The 15145-nt window shown below is 39.4% G+C and overlaps 1 protein-coding gene across 5 annotated transcripts in view; it reads right to left on the minus strand.

The window, feature by feature from the left end:
* Positions 1-10136, minus strand: part of LOC127374478 (rho GTPase-activating protein 27) — a 53219-nt gene extending 43083 nt beyond the window's left edge. For all 5 annotated transcript variants that reach the window (XM_051419832.1, XM_051419830.1, XM_051419831.1 and 2 more), the window contains exon 1: positions 10019-10136. The gene's annotated coding sequence lies outside the window, so the exon portion shown is untranslated. The remainder of the gene's footprint in view (positions 1-10018) is intronic.
* Between the last annotated feature and the right edge of the window lie 5009 nt (positions 10137-15145).

Raw genomic sequence — 15145 nt, forward strand, 5'->3', positions numbered from 1 at the left:
CCATTTAAAGTCCAGGACAGAAATCTGAATGCTGCCCCTGCAGCAGTCAAACGCAGCATGTATATAGAGTATATATAGTAACGTTATATAGAAATATCTGGTATTACAGTACAACACTGTACTCTGAGTACTTTATTGAAGTACTTAAAGTACAGGTTGTTATACTACTACTACTGTAGTGCAGTATCAGTACTGTTACTGCGGTAAAGGATCACACAGAGTACAATCGTAGGAGGCTGATCTCAGGCCTGTTCTGTTTACAGAGGGAAGTGTCTGCTCTTCCTGTCTACTGCAAGCCCCGCCCACCAGGCTGAATAGACTCCACCCCTCAGTGACATCACACCCTGGTGTGTATGTGTGTGTTTCCTGTCTTTGTAAAGAACAATAGCGTGACAGCAGCAGATGTTCACATGGGGCCGTGGTAGAGAGCCGTCTGATTCCCACATTTCTGTTCACCTAATCAATAACTGATCAATAGACGGAGATTCTTTTTATATTTATTACTGCATCATGTCAGAGCTGGAACTCAACTACAGCAAACACGCCGACGTACACTGTCCCTGGATATTAAACGTCCAATAGAGTTCAGTTAGCTGATAATGATCCTGATCAGTAATCAATACTCCCATTATTAAAGCATCAATCAACCTGATCAGCCTTCAGCAGTTAGCTAGTGTTTCTGTAGTGGAGACTAAACGTTAACAATGATCCATATCAGCAGTTTGAATCCAACTAAAAGCTCCCTGCACCAAACTCCCTTTAAGAAATATCACATTTTAACAATTCCTAACGTGTTCGTAACAACACGTAACTCTAGAAACACGAGCTAAAGGCCGTCATATGTCCACAGTCTGACTGTCAATACAGGATCAATATCATCCATAAAGATACAGTGTATACTGATCAATATCATCCATAAAGATACAGTGTATACTGATCAATATCATCCATAAAGATACAGTGTATACTGATCAATATCATCCATAAAGATACAGTGTATTCTGATCAATATCATCCATAAAGATACAGTGTATACTGATCAATATCATCCATAAAGATACAGTGTATTCTGATCAATATCATCCATAAAGATACAGTGTATACTGATCAATATCATCCATAAAGATACAGTGTATACTGATCAATATCATCCATAAAGATACAGTGTATTCTGATCAATATCATCCATACAGATAAATAAGCAGTAATTTTAGGAATATTTAGTTACAGATTTTTTATTAGACAATTCACATGATATTTAATTTAATTTAATTGTATTATTATTATTATTACTATTGTTATTATAATTTATTATTAAACAGTGTTTGTTAACGGTGAGCTGAATAAAGTTTTAATGAGCAGAATTTGAATCCGGAGTCTTTGTGGTGGGAAACCTGCTCTACTCCTCCTGCACCTGAGGCAGGTGAGTTCAGGTGTGTTCAGGTTTGTGAGAGCCTCAAGTGTTGGAATGCAGCCGACCCCCCCCCCCGTTTGTCTCTTGGCCACACCCACCCTTCCAGGAATGTGACACACACACACGTTCGACCACAGCGCTGCAGCGTGTGAGAAAATAAACTGAGCAAGCTGTCAATCATTAAACTGAGGTCAGGCTCTGTGTCAGGACACACCCCCGTCAACCAATCAGAACAGAAAAAGAATTTAAAGGAGCAGTTTAGCAGAAAACCAGAGCGAGCGGATCCTGTTCCTGGTCCACACCCAGCAGGTCTCACGTGACATCATAAAGCCGGTCTGAAGTGGATTCAACCTTTACCCTCAGTGTGAGGCGGGGTGTGGTCACACAGCAGACACAGAAATAACTGAGTTTAAATCATAAAACCGACGGCAGACTCCGCCTTCTGAGGGACCAACTTACAGGAATGTTTGGAGGAGTTCGACCGCACAATGTTTATCTGTTTCCAGCACAAATACAGAAATACTGCTCTCTGATTGGCTGTTAACATCAGGTATCAAAGGCTTCAAACTCATCAATAACCTCTCACTCACACTGTCAGTACTATCGATCAGAATACACTGTATCTTTATTGATTATTGATCAGTATACTCTGTATCTTTATAGATTATTGATCAGTATACACTGTATCTTTATGGATGATATTGATCAGTATGCACTGTATCTTTATGGATGATATTGATCAGTATACACTGTATCTTTATGGATGATATTGATCCTGTATTGACAGTCAGACTGTGGACATATGACGGCCTTTAGCTCGTGTTTCTAGAGTTACGTGTTGTTACGAACACGTTAGGAATTGTTCAAATGTGATATTTCTTAAAGGGAGTTTGGTGCAGGGAGCTTTTAGTTGGATTCAAACTGCTGATATGGATCATTGTTAACGTTTAGTCTCCACTACAGAAACACTAGCTAACTGCTAAAGGCTGATAAAGTTGTCTGACGGTATTAGTTTGATTAATGCTTTAATAATGGGACTATTGATTACCGATCAGAATCATTATCAGCATATTAGAATCTTTTGGATGTAATATTTGGAGTTAGATAATGTTTGTTTTTTACTGAGGTTCCTGACACATAAAAAACAATAATCAAGGTCAATAACGAATCAGGATTCAATCTTGGCAATTTTGAGACATCGGAGTCTAAATTAGTGGTTCTCAACCTTTTAGAGTCTTGACCCCCCAGAATAATCACATAGCTTTAGGCCACAACATTTTTCAGCCAAGTACCCCCTGACACTATATAAAGAGAGGGTAAGAGAAATCCATCCATCCAAAGTCCAACAACAAATCCATGTCAATTTGTCATCATGCAGAAACAGTAAAGGCTGTTATATACTCGCCGTTCCCAACCTGTAGCGCGACAATGTGACGTCACGGAGCGCTGTAACTATTTATACTTGCACGTGGTGGTCGCGATACTAGTCTTCTCCTGAACAGAGGTGTCGCAACTGAGGAAAGGCTACCGACTTTGCTATTTCTACGCACTAGAAGAAGAAGAGGTCGCGGAAGTTCGTCCAAATTTTCCTGCATATGTCCTCCTCTTTTTCAACATTCCTCGCCATGAATTCTGGCACCTCTGGGCATCTCTGTGTTCCTTCATTGAAGGATCGTACAGATGCCTGTAGAGGCTCACTTGCTCGTAAAGCTTGCCCTGGAACTCGTCCATCTTCCTGCTTCTGCTTTGGCGCGCTCAGCTGAAAAAAATAGAGTGGTGCACGACCTGGCCTAAATACTGGCGCGTCAGCGAGATTTACGTCATTTTGACGCCACATTGTCACGCTACAGGTTGGGAACGGGGAGTATGTAACACCCTTTAGATGGCATTGAAGCTGCACTGAACTGTGCCTTTCTGAGGGCCAGAGGGAGCGACATTGAATCCTATTTAAAACTGCTGGGTAAAGATAAACGTAAATATAATAAGATTGTTATTCACGTTGGCGGTAATGACACCCAATTACGCCAATCGGAGGTCAGTAAAATTAATTCAGAGACGGTATGTAATTGTGCTAAAAGTATGTCGGACTCCGTAGTTTTCTCTGGACCCCTGCCCAATGTGACCAGTGATGACATGTATAGCCGCATGTCGTCATGCAGAAAAAAACGTCCAGAAAACGATGTGGACTTCATTGATAACTGGCAGCCTTTTTGGGGAAAACCTGGTCTGATTAGGAGAGACGGCATCCATCTCACTTTGGATGGAGCGGCTTATGATATTGATTTACTTTGTCTTACTGAGACTTGGTTGTCCCACGAGGAGTATGTTAGCTTAAATGAATCCGACCTGGAAAACACTGCAGCCAGTTCTATTTGTTATAGTGTACCGCGCTCCTGGACCGTACTCTGATTTTATATCTGAATTCTCAAAGTTTAGTCCTTAAATCAGATGAAGTAATTATTGTTGGTGATTTTAATATTCATGTGGATGTTGACAATGACAGCCTTAGTAACACATTTATATCATTAATAGACTCAATTGGCTTCTGTCAGAGTGTAAATAAACCAACTCATTGTTTTAATCACACTCTTGACCTTGTTCTATCATATGGCATTGATATTGAACATTTAATAGTCTTCCCACATAATCCTTTCCTATCTGACTATTATTTAATAACTTTTGAATTCATACTATTAGATTATAAGCCATTAGGCAAAACTTCCTACAGCAGATGTCTATCTGACAGTGCTGTAGCTAAATTTAAGGAGGAGATTCCTTCAGTGTTTAATTCAATGCCATGTCTGAATTTAACAGAGTCCTATAACGACTTTAGTCCCTCCGAAATTGATAATCTTGTTGGTAGTGCTGCAGGCTCACTACGAAGAACATTAGACTCTATCGCTCCTATAAAAAGGAAATTATTAAAACATAGGAGACTAGCACCGTGGTACAACCACCAAACCCGCCAGTTAAAACAAAAATCTGAAGGGAAATGGCACTTCCAAATTATTAGAATATCGCTCAACTTGGCAAGACGTCTTAAAACCTATAGAAAGGCCCTTCGTAATGCCAGAGGAGCCTATTATTCACTAATAGAAGAAAATAAGAATAACCCTAGGTTCCTCTTCAGCACTGTAGCCAGGCTGAAAGAAAGTCACAACTCTATTGAGCCACATATCCCCATAACCGTAAGAAGCAATGACTTCATGAGCTTCTTATATAATAAAATTATTAATTTTTATTTTATTAATATACTAGAGAGAAGTAATCACCAACTGCCATCAACAGCTATCAGTGGCTCTCCAAGTTCAGGAACTTTAACTAATGTAAACTCAGATATATATTTAGACTGTTTCTCTGCTATCGATCTTCATCATCTTCTCTGCACTGGCTCCCTGTAAAATGTAGAATAGAATTTAAAATCCTCCTCCTCACCTATAAAGCTCTTCATGGTCAGGCCCCTTCATATCTTAAAGAGCTCATAGTACCCTATTACCCCTCTAGAACACTACGTTCTCTGAATGCTGGGCTACTTGTGGTTCCTATAGTCTCTAAAAGTAGAACAGGAGCCAGAGCCTTCAGTTACCAAGCTCCTCTCCTGTGGAACCAGCTTCCAGTTGTGGTTCGGGAGGCAGACACCCTTACCACATTCAACAGTAGGCTTAAGAAATTCCTCATTGATAAAGCTTATAGTTAGGGCTGGATCAGGTGAGTCCTGAACCATCCCTTAGTTATGCTGCTATAGGCCTAGACTATCAGGGGATTTCCCATGGTGCATGAGCTCCTCTCTTCCTCTCTCTTTCTGCACTCATTCATGTCCAATTAATGCATGTTACTAACTTCACTTCTTTCCCGGAGTTCTTGTGCTTTCTCGTCTCGCAGGTTCTCATGGATCCTGGTGGAGCCTCCTGCCATGGTCCTGCTAGATTGCCATTGCCAATACTGTTGTTGCTGTACACCTGTCTGTCTCTCTCTCTCTCTCTCTCTCTCTCTCTCTCTCTCTCTCTCTCTCTCTCTCTCTCTCACCCCAACTGCTCGAGACAGACGACCACCCACCTAGAGCCGAAGGATCTGTCCTAGGTTTCTGCCTTTCAACAGGCAGTTTTTCCTTGCCCTTGTTGCCAAGGTCTTGCTCATGGTGGTACTGTTGGGTCTCTGTAAATAATGTTATAAAGAGTTCGGTCTAGACCTGCTCTATTTGAAAAGTGTGCCGAGATAACTTCTGTTATGAATTGGCGCTATACAAATAAAATTGAATTGAATTGAATCAGTTAACTTCAATAATTTCTACATCGAAGCCATCAACCTGTCTGTTAGACCCAATCCCAACTAGGCTGCTTAAAGAAGTCGTTAATTGGCACCTCTTTACTGGATATGATTAATCTTTCTTTATTATCAGGATATGTACCACAGTCCTTTAAAGTAGCTGTAATTAAACCCCTTCTTAAAAAGCCCACTCTTGACCCAGGGGTTTTAGCCAATTATAGACTGATCTCTAACCTCCCCTTCCTCTCTAAGATTCTGGAGAAAGTAATTGCCAAAAAGTTGTGTGACTTTTTACATAACAATAGTTTTTTGAGGATTTTCAGTCAGGATTTAGAGTCCATCATAGCACAGAGACAGCTCTGGTTAAAGTTAATAATGACCTTTTGATTGCTTCAGACAATGGACTTGTATTATTAGACCTTAGTGCTGCATTTGACACCATTGACCATAATATTCTTTTACAGAGACTTGAGCATCAAATTGGCATTAAAGGAACCGCACTAAGCTGGTTTAAGTCATATTTATCAGATCATTTGCAGTTTGTACATGTTAACGATGAATCTTCAATAAATACTACAGTTAGTCATGGAGTTCCACAAGGTTCTGTACATGGACCAATACTATTTACTTTACCTATGCTCCGTTTAGGCAACATTATTAGGAATCACTCCATTAACTTTCACAGTTATGCAGATGATACGCAGTTATATCTGTCGATCAAGCCCGATGAAATTAATCAATTATCTAAATTACAAACATGTCTTAAGGACAAAAAGTCCTGCATAAGCTGCAATTTTCTGATGTAAAACTCAGAAAAAAACGAAATTGTTGTACTTGGCCCCAAAAACCTTACAGACTCACTATCTAACGATATAGTTACTCTAGATGGCATTACCTTGGCCTCTAGCACCACTGTCAGGAATCTTGGAGTTATCATTGATCAGGATTTGTCATTTAATTCCCACATAAAGCAAACCTCCAGGACTGCCTTCTTTCATTGACACATCAATGTCCCATTAATGCATGTTACTAACTTCACTTCTTCCCCGGAGTTCTTGTGCTTTCTCTTCTCGCAGGTTCTCATCGATCCTGGTGGAGCCTCCTACCATGGTCCTGCTTGACTGCCATTGCCAATCCTGTTGTTGCTGTGCACCTGTCTGTCTGTCCGTCTGTCTGTCTCTCTCTCTTTCTGTCTCTCTCTCTCTTTCACCCCAACTGATTGAGACAGACGACCGCCCACCTAGAGCCGAAGGATCTGTCCTAGGTTTCTGTCTTTTAAAAGGCAGTTTTTCCTTGCCCTTGTCTCCAAGGTCTTGCTCATGGTAGTACTGCTGGGTCTCTGTAAATAATGTTATAAGGCGTTCGGTCTAGACCTGCTCTATCTATTTGAAAAGTGTCCTGAGATAACTTTTGTTATGAATTGGCGCTATACAAATAAAACTTAATTGAATTGAATTAAACACTTATAATCTGTCTGTGTCGCTGCAGGGATCACACTGATTTACAGAAGTTTTACAGAAGTTAGCAACTGTATTCAAATAGGAATACTGAATGTAAAATGTGGTTATAGAACTTAAATGTACTATTTTATTTAACTATGATTATTGATACTATATTATTAACATCAAATTCCCCTCAGGGAGAACATGTTGTGTATGCGCTACTCGAACCTCAATAACCTCTATAGCACTGAAAAAAGGAATACTGAATATAAAATTTAGTTTAGTGAACTAACTATTGTAGGAATTATGCATGACTGATTTACAATTTTGAAAAAGAAAACAAGTACCGACCTACAACTGGCCTAAGTCAGGACACCAAACGTAACGAGGGTATCTTCTCAATTACATTCATGATTTCATACAGGCATACTAATCAAATAATGACCTTGTATCGGAAATCATAGAGTGTCCCTGTAACCATAGTAACACTGAATCTGGTCTGTCTTTGTCCTGTTATCAGTTATAAATCTGTTCTCACTGCAGGAGAAAGTGAACATGTGTGAAATCAGTTGCATGAGTTGGCAGTCCTGTGGCTAATGCTAGTAAAACTATAAGCTAACCTCAAGAGTGATAAACACCTTGTTTGCTCTCCAGTAACAACTTATCCAACTAGCTAATTAATTACCTGACAATGTCGATCGATTTTACACTGTACACTAATATAAACTTTACTGTGTACCACAATGATTGAGACGGCTTTATAAAGTGCTGTGACACAAACTGTCACATTTTAAATGTCACCAAAACGCAGGCGATGGTATTTGACCTGAGGCAAGTGACTGACCACGAGCCAGTGGACATTAAAAAACAGCACATCCTAATATTTATACTGTGGCATCCACAAAGATGACCTTCTTCACTGGAAAACACACTGATAACTTGCAATCGACTGTAGCAGAGACAGTCATTATGGAGTGGGCCGTTGTTTTATCGGTTAATAGAGAAATGTGCAATAAATAAACCATAACAATTAGAACTTCACTCAGCACTTCAATACAGTCTCTTTTTAATGTATTGTCAGTGTCATATATACACCGATCAGCCCTAACACAGTGAGCACTGTCACTAACAGTGATTATCTGGGTATCAGGGCTCCTGTCAGTGGGGGGGGTATATCAGGCACACAGTGAACAGAGTTGATGTGTTTACAAAGGACCACATTATGATGGACGACTGTGTCAGAACATCTCCAAGCCTGCAGCTCTTGTGGGGTGTTCCCGGTCTGCAGAGGTCAGTACCTATCAAAAGTTGTCCAAGGAAGGAACAGAACTGGAGACAAGGCTCACTGATGCACTTGGGGATTGAAGGCTGGCCCGTGTGTTCCGATCCAACAGACGAGCTACTGTAGCTCAAACTGCTGAAACAGATAGTCAACGTCTCTTTCAGGTTTTACGACGTTCTATGTTGGTTTTATGAGGGTTTTTCAAGAAACAAACTGAAGCACTGTGCCTGAGACAAATTTCCTCTCGGGGACAATACAGTTGCTCTACTCTAACCTCCTCAAGAACCTCTACAAACTCATCAAGAACCTTGACAACCTCCTCTTGGCAGATTGTGTAGAGGTTCTCATCATGAACCTCTACAACCTCATCAGGAACCTCTACAAACTCATCAAGAACCTCTATAACCTTATCAAGAACCTCTACAAACTCATCAAGAACCTCTACAAACTCATCAAGAACCTCTACAACCAATCCATGCAATTGTTGCTGCATGGATATATATCTGAATATAAAATATATATGTCGTATTTCTAAAGTATGTCATATTTTCTATAAGTCACATATGTAAACATTACAGTATGTGACTGTTTCACTGACATATACAATATATTTACTTTAATAATACAGAATTATTACATTTATGTTCTTACTTTATATATCAGTAATAACCTCAGTTTTCCTGACATTTTTGTAACCTCAAATCCAATTACCGGTTTACTATTTGTTACTGTGATACGACAAACAAAAAATCAATGACTGAATATTAAACAATGCCAGTCAATAAGTATTTACTCCTTTATACATAGTAATATACTTATACTCCACTACATTTATTTGATAACTTTTGCTACCTGTATAATATAATATATCATAAGAAATACATTATATCAATAACTTAATTGATCCAAAGAAGAAAATTCACAATCTGCTCAGCAGTATATGTAGTAATATACCATATATAAATATATATATATATAATATATACGATATATAAAAGGCTGTACAGTGTTTGCAGTAAACGGACATACTTGCCTGGTTTATACCAACTGAAACGAAGCTGTAGACGGTCGTTGTTATTGAAATCTCACCGAGAGGAAACAACCTTTTTTCCCCAAAACTTTTCTTTTTTTTTTTTTTTGTTTTTTAAATCATTTTTGAAAACGTTTACAGACTCAGAATCTGCTTACAGTGAGTGTGAGGTCTGTAGTCGGGACAAATTGCTCTTTCTCTGAGCTAAACACACCCGGGTACACATTCCTGCCAACACACACACACAAAACCATAACTTTGACCAAAAGTCAACCCTTAACCCTGAAATCACACACAGTCCCCGTAATGTAGCACAGAAACTGGTGTCCCCATAACGTGGGTTGTACAAACTGTTATAGACATTTTCTTCCCACTTTTTGCAGTAAAGACATGTTTACACACACACACACACACACACACACACACACACACACAACAACACAACAACCAAATCAAACAAGAAATAAGTGTGAAAAGGTTCCAACTGAAACTCAACAGGACAGTTTCACCTCCACAGATAGATAGATAGATAGATAGATAGATAGATAGATAGATAGATAGATAGATAGATAGATGTGTTTTACCGGCAGTAAAAGTCAGATCCAACCATCCTGCTCTTTGTGTGTTTTTGTCTCTTCTATTCCTGAAGGGGCGAGTCCAAATCACAGAAACAGGTTCCTCTCTCTCTCTCTCTCTGGCCCTGCCCCTCCCTGACCTACCAGTCTCAGCATGTCCTCCTCCTCCTCCTCCTCCTCCTCCTCCTCCTCCTCCTCTGCCAGTTTGCTTCCTGTTTGACAGAAGAAGACCTGCAGCTCTCTGCCCAACAGTGCCCTCTGGCGGCACTCAGCAGGCAGTGCATCAGACTTTGTGCTCTTCAATAACAATATTAGTTTGTCCCTGGTGTAAAATATTGCCCTCAGCTGAGGTTCATTCAGGAGCATAAATCTTCTAAGGGTGTCTACTGTGTGTCAGTGAACAACCACATCATTATTTCTCTGTATAACCTCACAGGTCACTTCACACCACTGTCCTACTGGCCTCATGCAGCAAGCGAAATACGAACACATTCTTATTTCTGTTCGTATCCATGATTGGTTCTTCTTTTATTAGCAGCCACTGATTTCTGGGATTCATCAATGTTTGATTTGTGCTTTTTGCTGAGGTCAGAACATTTTATGAGAGGTAACACCAACCATCATATATGCAAGTGATGCGGTTGCAGAGGGGCCCGCAGCAGTCCAGGTAGTGCCGCTGTAATGTTGTTTGACGTGAGCTCAAGAAGTTTATAGTTAGTGAGTTGAACTTACTATGTGGTGTCCCTGTCTCACATTCAATAACAACACTATATAACAAATCTGTAAGTTCAAGGGGTTTTTCAACTTTCTTTTACAGGTTTATTCTGTAAAAAATATCCTGTGAATTTACATGTCTCATGTAAAATAACGGGAAAATCTGTAACTGTAAGTAATCATAACATTTCCTTTTTCTCACATATAATTTTGGAAAAAAACCCCTGTATTTTGATTATAGAAAATGATTGTGTTTTTAATGACTCAGTTATTTTCTGTTATTTTACAGTATTTGTCGCTGCTGGAATATTACAGTTTGTTTACAATATGTGTACAGTGTACAAAACCTTTGATTGGCTCATATCTGTACAGTATGTACATTTATGTTGTACAATAATCAGTCCCCACTGTGTTTATAATGCTTGTGTGCAGACAGGACTAACACTAACCGTCACTAACAATATCAAGTTTCATATGTGTGAAGGTGGTTTTAATGTCTTATCACAGTCTCAGCCTTCCTGTTATCACCTTTCTTCTGTATCACGGCAGTCGGTTGTCATTTAATTTAGTGGATTTCCTTTGTTACTGGTGGTTTTAAAATTGCTCTGATCCCCTTGCATTGGAGCCCGGGGCCAACCCAGTGTTAGCCGCTGACATACACAACATATAAAGGCAAAAATATCATTATAGTCAGATTAGATTATATGTTTTAGTGTAATCATACTTATCAGATTATTACATTTGTAAGAAATATTATTGCTCCACTGATTTCTATTAAAACTTTAAAACCCTTGGAAGACACTGTGTGTTCAGCTTCTTATCACATATATCATCAATATATCAATATCTTAGATTTTCACTTATACCCTGTATCGAGCTATTTTAATTCATTTGTTATTGGGTGTGTTTATGTATGTACCAGTATAACGTTACTTTACTGTTATACTTACTTCAGGTTCTTGAGGTTACTGTTTGCAGAAGTAAAGAAACTCACAGAAAGGTTCATTGTTGTTTGTATTCATTTAACGTAGACGTCCACCAACAGACTTCTTCTTAAACTAGATGAATAAGTTATTTGGAAGAATAACTTATGTATGAGAAGAACTTTCAGGCAACTTGAGGCGTCCTTCCGAGTCGAAGAGGCTGTCAGTCTGCTGGTTACTGTGGCAACCCCATCATCTCTGATGGTCTGAAACAGATGGAGAGAGAAAGTGCGAAAGTGAACGTCAGCTCTAACAAATGATCCCTCATTATTGCGAAGAGTTTATGGACTAATGTTATGAATGTGATGACTTCCTGCTGCATCAGGAAGGTTTCAGGTCGTTTGTGAAACAGTTTTCATTCTTGAAGCCTTGTGAACAGTACTGTTTACCTTCAGTATAAAGGCGTATAAATGTTATGCTACGAGTCAGAGGACACTGGAACAAATTTGTAGCAGTCCTACATCAGGAATTAATGGACACCCTACAGCCAAAATCACAAAATCATGAGATCATGCGACAATCCATCTTGCCGGGATTCAATCTATGTGTTTGTGGTACCGGAACAACCGTTGGAGGAAGTACTGGCAGCTACGGATGTGACACAATGAGAAGATGCTTTTTGTTAAACAACAATGCTGTTGAAGAGGTTAGCAGCTAGCAACAACTGCTAGCATCAGTTCTATCAGTTCTAGAGAGTTTCTTCACTGAAAAAAGAGCAAAGATCGACAGTAAAGGCAAAACTATGTTACATCACTATGATGTGGTCGTTTGATCTGATTGCTCTTTATTTTACTCAGGCAGCACTGTGAGTAATAAGGTGGTATAAAAGTGACTCAAGCGTTTGTTAAAGTGAACTTTTACATAAACTGTAGTGTGTCTGAATGGACCTTCACCTCCTGCGTTGTTTTGTGACAAAAGCACAACCAGATCGTTCCTTTTGATTTCCTTCAAAAATGATGATGATCACATTCTCCACCTCCTGGGGGAAGTACTGCACCAGCAGATCCACCGTCTCCTGCCGTCCTGCATTCTCCAGTTTGGATACTGGGATTTCTGTCTTGGTTTTCAGGTACCACTTGAGACTCTTAAAATTTTCTTCATCCAACTTTTCCAGTATTCATAAAAGTTGAACACTGAGTTGAGCCATCGGTGGTTCCCTGTTAACATCAGTGCACTCAGTTTGACTCTCTGGATAATTTCAAAAATCTAAAACATTTCATTCACACATCTATAACTCAAGTTTAACACAATCTGAGTTACAAGTATTTAAATGAATTCTTGGACAGTTTGTAAATGTAGAATTTACTGGTGGACCAAATGAATTTGTTTTACTAGTTTGTAAACACTGACTGTAACACTGACTGAACATTTTATATTTTATGTTTAGTTATCCGACTGATAGTTCACAGATAAGAAGGGTGTTCTACAAGCATCTGTTCTGGGACCCTTGCTCTTAATTTACCTTAAAAGTCAATGAAAACTAACCATGATCTGTCCTGGACGCTCTCTATCAATACTCTTAGTGGCGTCTCTATTCAAATGATAATTACAAATTTGGATGGATAAAAGTCAAAAAAATTATGGACCTTTTACACAATGAAAAAACTTTCTATAAGAGCTAAAACCCTGTTGCTGGTCTGATTGTGGTGGGTCTATTTACAGGTTTCCCTCATCGCCCACCTTCTCTAGACTTGACTCGATATCACTCAGGAAGTTCAGTCATTATCTTTATCAGATTGAGACCTCTATGTATATAACGTATGTGATCACTGCCAGCTTATTTGCGTCACCCTGCCGCTTTCCTGTGTTACCGGCTCTTCTTATTCTTTCAGTTTGTTCTGTCGGTAATGAATAGTAATAATGTTGCTGTAGTACTCTTGTGGAGGGACTATGGTGTGTGTTTGTTATTTTCATAAAAGAATGACTGTATGGTTTAAAATCAGGCAAGAGAGGGTAATAAAAACAGTCTAGAGTCTTATCTGACTAGCAAGACGGCAGTCACTGCACTTTTAAACACACGTACATACAACGGGTCACGCTTAGTCGTAGATCGCTACTCAGGCAGAAGATTCTTCATGGGGCCTTCTAACAATTAGTCCCTGGCTTCCTCCGCTTGATCCGTCCTCCTGCCCTGTTTCCTCTCGAAGCTTATTTAAAGTCCACCAATTTGACGCTCCACAGGTGCAGGCGATTACGCCGTGGGAAGTCACATCCGTATGGGCTTTTCAGAATAAAAGCACAATACACTCCCAGTGTGCAATACATGCAATAAAACACAAATAAAAACTTCACACTAAAATCAGAAATATTGTAAATTAAGAAACACTGGGAGCTAAAAAGACACACAATAAAATCTTACTTTACCCATGCAATACTCTCACATTTACACTTTAGCCCCCTTCCTTCAGGCCACAGGAACTGAAGAAACACTTGAAACAAAGTTCTTGAAACACTCACCAAGCTCCCGCCATGTTAGATCTCATTCTGTCAGAAGACAACGCATGAAGAGGAAGAAGAAAAGGAAGAGGAGGAACCTTTAACTCAAAAGTGTGTGTAACGTGTTTCCTGAGGCGTAAAAAGTAAAAGCAGAATCAGAAGTTAGTGAATAAATAAAATGTCCCGTTAATAACAGTTATGATAAAATTACTTTATTTGGTGTACTTTACACACATTATGATGGTCCCTGCCATCACTAGATAAAAACCCCGTCCCAGCCAGCAGAAGCACCTTTACACCTCATATTGCTCACACCTCCACATCTACATTACTGATGTTACTGACTGACACACTCCACACTGGTAATGTTTAAGTTACCGTAATAAATTCACTAATTTCTCGGGTTAGGGTTCGGGTTAGGGTTAGGTTAGTATCTTGTCTCCACAGATGGCGCCGATGGGATCGCCACAACCTGGAACTCATCGAAGGGGAAACCGACCTCTTTTTCTGACATTCAGTGACATGTTATCTAAACCTATGCACATATTATTTAAACCTATGTATACACTTCGTACTCTCTCTTCCAGATATGGAGTTATTTTTTGCGACTGGAAGGAGTCCGCTATCTCTCCCAAAGAATGTCATGTTATATCTGCAACTACCCATAATCTTCTTCCTTATACTGTGTCTGCTATTCATATTCATTAGTAAGTTACAATTCTATAACACATCATACAAACATCTAATATTCATTATTTTATTTCTGTTATTAGTATTCCCTTAACAGCCCTTTATCAATGTAAGTATAATCAATGTAAGCACAAGTATACATATTGCTATTCTAGTTAATGATCCTACAGGTAAATACCCACAGGCCCTCTTCCTCATCTCTGGAGACTTCAATCATGCTTCTCCCTCATCTGTTCTGCCCACATACACTCAGTATGTCACCTGCCCCACAAGAGACAATAAAACACTGGACTTGTTTTATGCCTACACCAAG

Source organism: Dicentrarchus labrax, unplaced genomic scaffold (assembly GCF_905237075.1).
Source record: "Dicentrarchus labrax unplaced genomic scaffold, dlabrax2021, whole genome shotgun sequence".
Classification (NCBI taxonomy): domain Eukaryota; kingdom Metazoa; phylum Chordata; class Actinopteri; family Moronidae; genus Dicentrarchus; species Dicentrarchus labrax.